We start from the raw sequence: 12,803 nt of genomic DNA on the forward strand, positions 1-12,803 counted from the left end.
CTAGTCGCTGAATTCAAAATATTGAAGCAGAAACATGTATTTTGTTTTTTCTATTTGACATCCATTTGCTGCCAATTTAGGTTAACTGCTACAATTAGGGTGGAAAATGATGTAATGAAATTGAAGGGGCAGCCATAAACGCTCAACGATGCACAGGCTATAACCTAGAGCCGTTGTCTGTAAAATACCTAAAACTTGATTTATTTATTCAATATGATATTTTGGGTGCGTCCGCCCTTAAGCTATTTTGAACACACCACGTAAGGGTCCAGTCGCTTACCATAAATAAAATATAACTAATATAACATAACTGTAATGTCGAGGGTCTAGAATATTCTTACTTGGATTAAAAAAATAAGTTATTTGTTATTGTATTCCTTTTATTCTTTTATACTATATTTGATAACAGATGTAAGCAAATGGTTAAGTGTAAGGAAAGGCATTAATTAAAGCCTTAACTTCGCCATGTACCAAAGCCGATATATAAAGAAATAAAAGCTGAGGCCGTATACACACATAAGGAGAAAACACATGACAACACACACACACCCCGTCGAGGATTATACAGTGACGTCGCGTGGGTTCACATACGAGTGTTCACAATAATGTTTTTTTACTGAATGCAGATTTACTCCTGTCCATTTTAACTTAATCTTCAATGGAAAAGTGAGAATTACAATTCAACTTATTTTCAACAACTTTCCCCCAAAATCACGCTATATTTGAGGTAATATAAGATTGTTTAATACAATTAACACCTTTTTAATTACGTTATTTATAATTAGTAATGGTTAGTCCAAACTAATTAGTATAGCTCGGATATGTACAACTCAATACTACCATGCATCGCAATCTACATTTTATTACACGGACCATGTGTTAACCAACGACATTCATTCAGCATTGAAAGCACGCGCATCGTTAGCGGGACAGAGAGGAGCACACGTCCTCCCAAGAGTCCAGAAAAAGTGTGTAAGTAAGATATTTGAGAATTATACAAAATCCCCCCCCCCGCCCACAATATCTCTGTTGCGATGCTTATGATTAGGGCTCGGATTTTTAGGTAAATAAATATTTTTCTGCGAGTAGATATGACCTCGTAAGTGAGTTACAAATTCCGATCATAGTAACTGGAGCCTATATATCAAATTTTATTTCACATAAAAAAACATATTTTCCAATTTTTTTATGTAAATACATATTTCTTAATATTCGCTCATAAATGCATAAAATGAATGTTTTGTCCCAAAAATTTCACATAAAATTTCGTATCTACTTAAATTTTCTTATCTTTTTAAGATTTCCCAGAAAAAAATCAAAAGGCTTTTTTTTTATAGTCGCTGTATTTATTTTCTCATCTTAGAGACGGAAAAAATTCTGCAAGACCTGGCAACAGTATCCAGTCTGGATGTAACGAATTGTCCATACTGAGAGGTAAAACGTAAGCTCAACGTTCAGTAGTGGACAGATTGTTCCACAGTATTTGCTTGGCGCGGTATTGCGCGGGAGAAGCACTAGTGTGTTTCGTTCGAAAGGTGCGAGTTTTCTGTAAGTGTGTGCGTGTTTGAAAATGCCGAAAGTGAAATCTGCACCAAGCTATCGTTTGCAGCAATATGTTGCAGAATTCAAGAACACATTTACCACTGATGGAAAGCTACTCTTTTGTCAGCCCTGTGGAAAAGCCATAACAGCAGAACAGCGATCTCAGGTAGCCCAACATGTGAATGGCAGTAAACATATTGCTGCAGCTGTGCGTGTGAAAAGCAAACAATCCCTTATTGGTGATCCCATCCCAAGTTCGTCCCAAGAACCATCCAAGTTTTCTCGTTATTGTGCGGATTTGTGTATGGCTTTTGTTTCTGCTGACATACCGCTTTATAAGGTGAATCATCCTCAGCTGCGAAATTTTTTAGGCAAATACACAAACATCGACACCCCAGATGAGTCTACTTTAAGGAAATGTTACCTCCCAAAGTCTTACGAAGAAACGATGCAGAAAATTCGTGATATCTGTGAGAATGAAAAAATCTGGGTCAGCATAGATGAAAGTACGGACTCAAGTGGTAGGAAAGTGGGAAATGTAGTTGTTGGGTTATTGAAAAATGATGAAACAATTTCAAGTAAATCTTTTCTTTTAACGTGCCAAGAACTGTGTGCCACAAATCATGTTACAATTGCTAGATTGTTCAATGTGGCCATGCAGATATTGTGGCCAAGTGGGGTGAAGTTCGACAATGTTTTACTTTTGCTCACAGATGCTGCAGCATATATGAAGAAAGCAACAGAAGGTCTTGCAGTCAGTTATCCTAAAATGACTCATGTTACGTGCATTGTTCATGGATTGCATAGGGTATGTGAAGAAATCAGAAATGTATATACTAATGTAGATAAATTGGTTTCGAATGGAAAAAAGGTGTTTGTGAAATCGCCAACAAGAATTGAAATCTTCAAAAAGGAAAATCCCCAAACACCGTTGCCACCCACACCTGTAGTTACGCGGTGGGGAACATGGCTTAATGCTGTTGCATACTATGCAGAAAATTTTGAAGAATTTTCATCTGTTGTTAATGGACTGAACAAAGATGATGCTTCTTCAATTGAAATTCTTCAAGGTATGAAGAAGAAATTAAGAAATGACCTGGCTTATATTTCTGCAAATTTGAGTTTCCTATGTAATACGATCAAGAAACTAGAAGCAACGGACATTCCTTTGTCAGAAGCAGTTAAAAAAGTTCGTGAAGTGGAGAGCAAGCTCAACAAACTTAATGGACCAAAGGCACAATTGCTTCGCAGAAAACTCCAAGATGTCATGGCAAAAATTCCGGCTTTAAAATGATGTGTAACATTTCGAATGTATTGGACGGTGAACAGGAAGACAATATTGGATATTTAAGTGTGAGTGAAATATCATGCCTTAAGTATGCGAGGTTGACTTCATGTGATGTAGAACGAACATTTTCGCAGTATAAGGCACTGTTTCGAGACAATCGTCAGTCCTTTGTAATGGACAATTTGAAGATGACAGTTGTGGTGTATTGTAATTCACCATTTTTCAGCAAAACATGCTAATTTCATCTGGTGAGTAGAGCTGTTTTAAGCAGAAATTTTCAACATTTTTAGCACATAAAAATGCATATTTTCCATGTTTAAGTACATAAAGTGTAAATATTTTCCATATTTTGAGCACATAAAAAATAAATATTTTTCTGATTTTTAGCACCTAAAAATCCGAGCCCTACTTATGATTGAAGTACCAGCCAATGTGACATTGCTTATATTCTTTCTTCCCTCATATTTCGTATTCTTCCTCCTAGCATAATTTGCCATGGTTCAGAGAGATTGATTTTTGACCATTTAAAGAAGGGGTTCCCAAACTTCTTCCCTTCACGGCGGCCTTGGTGTTTCAAGATTTTCCCGCGGCGCCCAAGTCAGAATGTAGGCCCATCTAACACATGCAACGCTCTGTTACTTGTAAGGTTGCTTGCTTTTAGTTAAAAAATAAACACATATTTCAAATTCAGTACTAAATAAGCTCATATTTGAAACATTCATATCATTGACTAATCATTCATTGGAAATATTGGAACATTTCGCGGCGCCCCTGTAAGCCAGCGACGGTGCCCCAGGGCGCCGGGGCGCACACTTTTGAACCATTGATTTAAAGCGAATAGTAAGGTAAACCGGGGTATTAAGACCGCCAAATTGTTATTTCATTGAAGAAATTTATCAGGAGGTGTTGTAGAAAACACGAACAGGATGCATTCTGGAATGTATATTCTCTAGTTTACATTAATGAGAACACAAACGAGTAGGAATATAATGCAAAGGCAAAAACAACAATGAATTGAAAGGTAGGTTCTATGGTCCCAATTGCCCCTTTGCTGGGTAATAAGGACCAGCCAATGGGGTATCAAGGACCGGTCCGCTTTTGAATTGTACTTTCTTCTATTTTGAAACACAATAAATAATCTTGAACTACGTCACACAAGTCTTGTTTGTTCATTCCAAACCCCTCTGAGGAAATAGATTGAAGCACTCCTCTAACTGTGATTCTTCTGCAGCTGTTAGTGCAGTAGTCGTCCCAGGATGCGCTTTTAACTTCATACAGCCGCTCAGCAGTTCTTTATGGCGTTTTCGTGCGTCTGCCTTTTGGCTGGTTACGTTTCCCGGTCTAACTACGCAGCTTAAACGCCATTTGAGTGCAGATTTCTATTTACACAAACAAAAGAGGATCAAAGGCCGTGCACACGGCTGGTGTACCTGCCGCTTCACATTTCTTTTCGCTTTTTATGAAATTCTAGCACACGGTCCTTAATGCCCCGTGGTCCTTAATACCCCGGTTTACCTAAAAACTTATTCATTGTCGTCATTAACATTTTTACAGTCCTTGCTCTCATACATTGCACGAAACGAATCGTTCCGGAGGCAGTCTTTTGGATTCGAGTCCATTATATATGTGCAAATGGTAACAAACTCCCAGGATGTGTCCTTTGCCCATGCATGCATTCGGGTGAATTGATCAATCACAAGTACAGTTGGGAGCTGAGAAGACTGCGAGGCTGAGGAATGCGAAACTGACCTGTCTGTTGTCGCCGTGTGCAGCCAGCTCGTCTTCCTTTCAGGGTGGCAGCGGCATAAATAAAAAAGGCATGGTACGAAAACGCATTGCAAATGAATGGAACATATTACTCCCTCTGTCCCATAATTATTGTCCGGTACACCTTTGTTTGTTGTCTCATAATAATTGCCCAATATTCAAACTGTGACATTGGTGTATACAGAAGAAGAACATGAAACAAATGAATGAGTCATACAACTTTACTACTCAAGGATCAGTACAAATTGGGCTTTCCACCTGCCTCTTCGTCTGTCATTCCTGTACTACCATTTTGGCATACCGGACTATAATTATGGGACAGAGGGAGTACATAGTAACAAGTGAAAGCAATACTAATAATGGAGTAAAACTTCACAAATCAAAGCAATCTGCTTCCAACGTAACTAAGAAAGTAAGGGTGTGTGCGTGCTTTTTGTGTATTTCCTAGCGTCTTATTAATGTTTCTTTCCTGGACAAATTTATAGTCATTTTGGCTCTAAGTATACCTTTTCACACCCATAAACACAAACTTACACCCCTCAAATAAAAAATTCTGAATAAACCTTTGCTCAACCCCCGAGCCGGCTTTTCGTTGCATGTTAATGCTATTGATAGTTAACCTTCAGCGACCCAGTTTACTACGACCATACCACGGGACGATCTTAATTTGGTTAGGCAGGAGTATTGCGGAAACGTGAGTTTAGCACGCCGTAAATATTCCCACATCTTGTAGACCCAGAAACCCGCCATTAGCATCCTCCTTCGTCCTGTGCCAATGGTATCCGGAAAATTCTCACTTCTGATATCATCTCGCTCCCTGTCGCTTAGACTTACTTCATGATAAATGAAAGTCATTAAGTACAACACCGAACGATGATAACACCTGTTTAATTGAGTAAAACTAACACATAATATATCACAATAAGAAGTAGGGATGGGACTGATTAATCGGTACTCTATCAATATCGGCCGATATAGGCATATCGGTGTATCGGTTTATCGGTAAAATTACCGATTATTTTACCGATCAGATATATCGATAAATATCTGATAGTTTAGTGCAAAATTCTGCCATTTTTGTTGTAATTTTTATGGATAATCTCCACGCCCTACTTTTTAAAAAAGTAAATGTCTAAATATGCAATTTCTCTTGAACTGCAGTCATTTTAAAAGACACAGTTTTTAAGGAGGTTAATGAACCTTTCAGGTTCTTCCAGGACCATTTCTAATTTTATATCGGATCGGTAGAATATCGGTTATCGGTATCGGCAAATTTTATATCGGTACTTTATCGGTATCGGCCAAAATTTCATATCGTCCCAACCCTACTAGATATAGTCTGCTCTATACATATACATTTACTTATACACACACGCCAGAACATTCATTCGATTTTTAAATCAAATTTATTTCCGAAAGCACGGAAGAAGTGTGAATTCCTATGCCGTTGCTGGTCTTTGAGATGTCCCGTGGCTGACGTCATCCGTGGAGGTTCACGAATGGTTCCGAACGCCAGACTGCACCTCACACTGTAAGTCCAGATTCCATTATAAGATTCTCACCCTTTCCTACAGGGACTTCTCCATGTCTGGCAACACTGAAAAATTGAACACCAAGTCGAAGCTCCCCTCCCCACACTTCCTCCCCGTTCACCCCGAACCTCAACCCGCACTCGCAGTCTTCTCAGCTCCCAACTGTACTGGCCGATGATAAAAGATTAACTTTAACAATTATCTTTTAGATCATATATTTATATACTTGTAAATGTATCTATTGCGAACAAGACTACTTGCTGATTTGCCCGAATAAGTAGCTCAAGAACACACATTACGTATGAGCTTTCATTTGCTTGAAATCCGCCAGGTTTAGCGAATTCTCATTAAAGTTTACAACTATTTAGCACAGACATTTTCGAGTCCCCCTAGACATGCCTTGTATAGCTATGTTGCACTCTGGTGCCGAATGTAAGAAGTATTGCCACTTGCATCAGTGTTCGCACAGCAAAGTGAACATCTTCGGGTATAGTGGCCAACAACCCCTTAGCTGCCAGTTCTATGCAACACGCACAGCAATTGTGTTCAACTCTCTCCGTGGAACACCGTAGGAGTCAGTGTTACCAACTATCTAGAAAGGTATCAGACGTGAAAGAAGTCTTGTCAAAATTGTGTATATACTCGTACATCAACCAAAGATTTTTTCCGAATAAATATATGTGTGTGTGTGTATTTAATATGTACGTACGTAATTTAAGACATATACATGAGTGTTCACGTGCTGATGCGAACATTATTAGGCGACGCGCCTGGGATTATACTGGCCGTAGGCCCAGACGCCAGAGCCTCGTTAGTGTGCAAAATGCAGTCCATGGTGTACTACGTGGAAGTGAGGTTAACAATCGGGTGTACTACGTAGGGTCACCTCGTACACCCTACCTAGAAGTTAAATCAAGGGGTACATTACATACAACATGTTACAGAATGTAAACTGATATAGTATTTCGTTTTATGTGTCTGGTGATTTTAGAAAGCCTTGGCATTCCTGAATTTCTAAAATTACGCCACGAATCACCTTTTTCTAAAACGGTGCATACTTTGAACAGCGAACACTCAAAGTCGTGAGATTATGTCTAAGTTTGACAACCTGGGTGGCCAAGTTTGAAACGGTTAAACATTTTATCAGAAGGCCGTATAATAGTAGAGGAAACGAACGAAAAAAATGGCCTAACCCGGAAATAATTGCAACCAGGCCTGTACCCAAGGAGGGGGGGGACGGGGGCCATGTTCCCACCATCGAGCCATGAAAAAGTTTAATTTGAACGTACAAAATCTGAAAAAAATTACGTTGACTGTCTTTCAAATTTTGCATGAATTTAGATTTTGTCCTTCGCAAATGAATAAGTTGTTTCTGGACAGAGGCAGGTTCTAGAAGTCTGCAGTCTGCAATTTTGGGCTATTTTAGTTCTATTACCATTGATGCAAGGCTATCAGACGTTTCGATTTAATCAGGATATGTCTCGACTCGGACACAACTTGTTATAAGGGAAAAAAGATACTACAGACATTTTACTGGTTATGTAGGACTTTCTGTAGAATACTGTGTACATTATGAAATTGTCTGACCTTTTTATGAGTCAAAAACAGTTGTTTGACACTCGACAAATAAGAATCCCTTGATTGTTGAATCGTTTCATCTATTACAGTGTCACTAATGTTTCACATAATTAGAATAGAGGGGAATTTTCTATACTCTTTACATTATGGAAGAAAGGTTCCTCAATGACTGCAATACAAAACCAACCGCAAGATCTGTGATCCCTTTCCGCCACCACGGAGCAGAAGGATAAAAAACCCTTTGTTTTCTTTCTCCAACATCAGGGGTTTTCTGCAACTGATGTTCATTCTGCCACTCAATGGCTTAGTGTTAATTAATATTATGTAAATAGGAAAACCACTTCACAGCAGAATCGTTGATAGATTTTTGGGGCACAAAATTGCCTGAAGTACTTTAAACATATATTGTTATTTATCCAAAGCATTCAAGACATTTAGTTACATTATTATTTACGAAATTCTGTCAATCGGAATTTGTTTTACTGCAACTTTTCTTCTTTTCTACTTGTAATTGTCTTGAACATAAATACACAGTGGTGTGACCGTACAACAGACAACTTTCACAGTGTTCAGAGGAAATCAAGGCCAAAAAATTCGATCCTACGAGCCGTTGAAAATGGGATTTTCTATCCCACATGTATCCTCATTTAATAGCTTCTTGGTTGCCACTGGCATTTATTTTTACTGTCGAATAAGATTCTAAAAGTTAAAATACACCATAGAAACAATATTATGCCAGCAGACACACTGCCAGGGTGAAGTCACTTAGCCGTTGCCTTCAGATAATTTATTTATAGGGTTTGCACTGACTCCAAAGTCCTGGATAGCTGGAGGAGTAAGGAAAACAAGTCTAGGACTGAGGTCATTGGAAAATGGGAAAATTGGGAAATGGCGTCAAGGGTAATGAAACGGGGAAAAATGGCCTAACAGACATAATTGCAAAGCTTTCTTTTTTTTGCGTCAGATTGTGCGGAATGTTATATAGTGAATAATATATTAAAAATCAACCTTCCAAATGTGTGGGGAAAATCCGTCATGTTGGAAAGTGGAAAAGGTAAAGCTTTCCGCGCTTTCCAGAATCCACCGGTGGCCGCGCTGGTGCACCGCTGATGCACGCTTCGCCGTTTCCTATTTCATCGGTGCGCAAGGTAGCCGCACCGTACAGTACAGTACTGCTTGCGTGACGCCAGTGTCTGTCCGCCATGTGCAAGGAGTAGAATGTTGTCAGTGCAGTTTGTTAGGATCCTATTTCATTTAATTTTTGTTGTGGTTCTCGGCGTGCTGTGTCGACTAACGTTTAAGACTTTCTGTGTTAAAATTGGTAAAATAGTAATATACTATACTATTATTACTGTCTGCTATGTCTAGAACATGCCCTACGTGTAAACAGTACAGTTTATTCGTTTTGTTAGGAGCCACTTTTTTCCTTAACGATCTCGATCGGGCGGTATGGCCATACTGAATCGGGCGGCATGGGCCAAATAATGACATGATTTTATCTCAGGGGACGATGCCAAAGTTTAAGAACCCTGCAGGTGAAGGCCATGGAGAATGGTCCGCTGATGTCATGAAATTAGAGAACAAAATGTCGGTCCGGACTTCTGAAGAACGATATAATGTAGCAAGATGCAGTGTGCGAATTAACGGGGGGGGGGGGGGTGTTGCCTGGATTTCCCCCTCACAAGGAATTTTATTCCCCGGCAAAAGACAATTATTTTTATCCCTGCCAGGGGTGTTTTCATCCCCATCAAAGGAAATGGAATTGAAAGCATATAGTCTACCATTTGTTAACATTTGTGTCCATTAATGGTCCAGTTATGATAGATACATTTCCTCGTTGAAGAGTATGTAGCATTGTGAATTGAAAAAGAAAAATCAAACCATTTTGAAACGGAACAATTAACCGAGCCAACAGCAGACTGTTTTCCACTAAAGTTTTCATGGCGTAGTTCTGATATTTGTCATGTATTCAAGTTCACCAGAGACTTGTAGGGAGGTTCACAATATAAATTTGGTAATATTTTCGGTATTACTAGTTCGATACCTGTTTTTGTGTATGAGTTTTGGTTTTCCTAGAATGTAAATATTCTACTGTTTCAAAATTACGTGTAAATGTCATCATAAAATTTAAGGTCTTTGGTTAGAACCAATTTTCTATTACTATTAGAACCGCCAGCCAATAACTGGCCGGTAACATTACAAATTGTCATACCCACCCCCCAAAAAAAACCTACCTCCCGAAATGAAATCACAAACACGCCACTGAGAGTGCATCCTCCAAAAGCAAAAAGTTTAATTTAGTACAGTGCTTAAATCCATGCTTTCTTTATCTATATTTGTCAATAGATCCATCTTCAATATGTTATCTTGCAACCAGTTTATAAAGTAAATTAATTCATGCTTAAAGAATTTCTTGCATATTTATAATTATTATATATTATTTGCTTTTTACAAACTGTTCCAGGCGACTAAATTCACACTTCTAGATCATGAACGTTGGGAGGGGGAGTCTAACCGGTTCGTCGACTGTCCCCCTGAAAATTGACATTCTTCATTTCAAGTCATGAACAAGAAGAAAGCTTGTTTCTTAATTGGTAATAGCAGAAATAAGACCCAATTAGCTTGTAACTGAACAGAATGAACAAAGTGAAAACTGCGATAGATAAAAACTTCAGTGTAAAATAAAGGAATCTAGTAATATTTTCATACTCTACTAAAGAATAAATGGTTCCACAATAATAACAATTCCAAATAACAAATTATATGAGAGGTTAAACAACAAACTTTAGGAAAACAATCCCCCCTAACTTTTAAAGCTTTTTCTTCCATGAGATGTGTACAATTATATAACAAAATTGAGTAACTAGTAATTTCACAAACGTATGGAATATAAAAAAAATATATGAAAAGAGTTTGGCTAGATTATGACGAGAATAGGCTAACGAGACTTCCCCCGCCCCTATGTGTCCCCATACACTACGTCCCAATCACAAGAAATCAGATTCAAGAATTTTACACCCCGGTACTTTGGACACACCCGTCAGGTAGCGCACGGCAACGCAACATTGTGATTGCCCTTGCGAACACATTCCATACAAGCGTCAAATAAAAAAATCAATATCAACCAAAAAAAAAAAATTTCAACCCAAGATGATAAGAAGGAACAGTCTAATGGTTAAATTTCAGACAACCCTCCTACTTATACAACGAATTCAAATGTCCCGCAAGCTCGACGAGAACCTCCCCAGCTGAAAGGAAAATGATGCATTAGTACAAAGTGAAATGTTACATCAGATCTGAAAATGCATCAACATGCTTATTTTCAACCATCTTCCATTTACGAAGAACATATGTTATAAAGGAAAATAGATTTTAAAAAAAAAAACAATTGTACTGAGCTTGTACATAAATTGTACGTAACTTTCGTTGGGGCATGAGATTACAAACCAAATAACATGAAATGGACTCATCCATTCACAATAATGTCTTCCTACGTTATTTCACTGGCCTTGCGTTACCATATCATTGTAACCAAAAGCATTAACTTTTACAATAATATTATTTATCATTTGGTACTTTGTTTCATTATAGTAATTGAGATGATAGAACGACGTAGAACAGTGTACTACAACATTGGCACTGTTTACTTGAATAAATATTGTCCGGCAAGTTGAAATATCAAGTCGCAGTTATAAGTGAAGAAAATGCATTTGCAAAATTAATATCATACAATGTCTTATGATTTTGTCACATATAACTATAAGTATCAATGACTTGCACGAAAACAAACGATTACATCAAACAGTTAGTTCGTTCGTGTACTATTATTCTAGGCACATGATTACCATTGTAAATTTAACGAATGCAATATCAAGTTCTCAAATATGCGTTCCACAAAGTACTGGACGTGAACACTCTTATCCAGATCTATATCAGTACGCGAATGTACATGACGTTAGTAAACAAATACTAATACAAGAAGCTCCAACTTTCATACATATATATAGTTACTGACATTGATCCCACGCGCATAAAAGTTCGTGCACGTAAATCCTATCCTACGAAATCCTGCGTGTGGTGGATCAACCTTGTTTGTTTAAGAATATATAACAAGCCTACCTTAGCATGGCTTCATTGTGCACGAAGCCCACTTCCACTTCCACTTTTGGGCTCTACCTGGTAAGAAAGGCGACAGACCTAACAGCAACTTCCTTTCCATGCGTTCCGATTTCAGATTATCACAGTGAACAGTTCCTCACTGCTATAATTACGGTTAAAACAACACAATTTACCAAGGAATATAGATACCATTTACAGAGTTCAAAACTATATCAAGCCATGGTCTGGCTCATGGACATACTACTACAAGCTGTAACAACAGCTGCGGGTTAAAAATGGTTGACAGTATGGCGGCACTGGAAGGTCGTTTCCTCGCTACCACCGACGGCAGCACCGTCGGAGGAAAAACAGATGACGAACGCTATGCGCAAGAACTCGCAGATTGCTTGAAACGACAAAACACTATCGTGTGCCGTACCATTCGCTTTACGAATGGTTTCTAACTGCGTTCAGGCGATTTACGCGTATAATAAATTATACGTGCAAATTGACTAAACGTAGTTAGAAGTGGCGGAAATTAATTATATGCAATGCTTTCGTTTAATTACAAACTTTTCGCATTAAAATTGATTTCTACCACAAAAATAAAAGTATACGAAAATTATATGGAAAACGTTTTATTAACAAAACTTCCTGAAATTGCACTCTTACTTTAAGCGGAAATATATAATTTCCTCTAAAGTCATTTTTAAAAACATTCTTCATCATACGAAAATGACCGTCTTAAAATAGGTGACTTTTTTTCTTGGGTGGAGAAATGGAATGAAATAAGTATACAATAATTCAGAACGATTTATGTCATGCTAATCCATATTTGCAAAAAAAAAAAAAATGTTTCCTGATTGATCCTTCGGCTATACAGGATTGTATTGCAAGATTTTACACCGATCAAGAAAAAAATATTTCGTTTGACTGCGAACAGCAACTACGCTCCATTCGTTAATAAAAATTTCAATACTGTCAGGGATCACTTCACA

The sequence above is a fragment of the Lepisma saccharinum genome, unplaced genomic scaffold (assembly GCF_977018435.1).
Source record: "Lepisma saccharinum unplaced genomic scaffold, izLepSacc3.1 HAP1_SCAFFOLD_93, whole genome shotgun sequence".
In the NCBI taxonomy this organism is placed as follows: Eukaryota; Metazoa; Arthropoda; class Insecta; order Zygentoma; family Lepismatidae; genus Lepisma; species Lepisma saccharinum.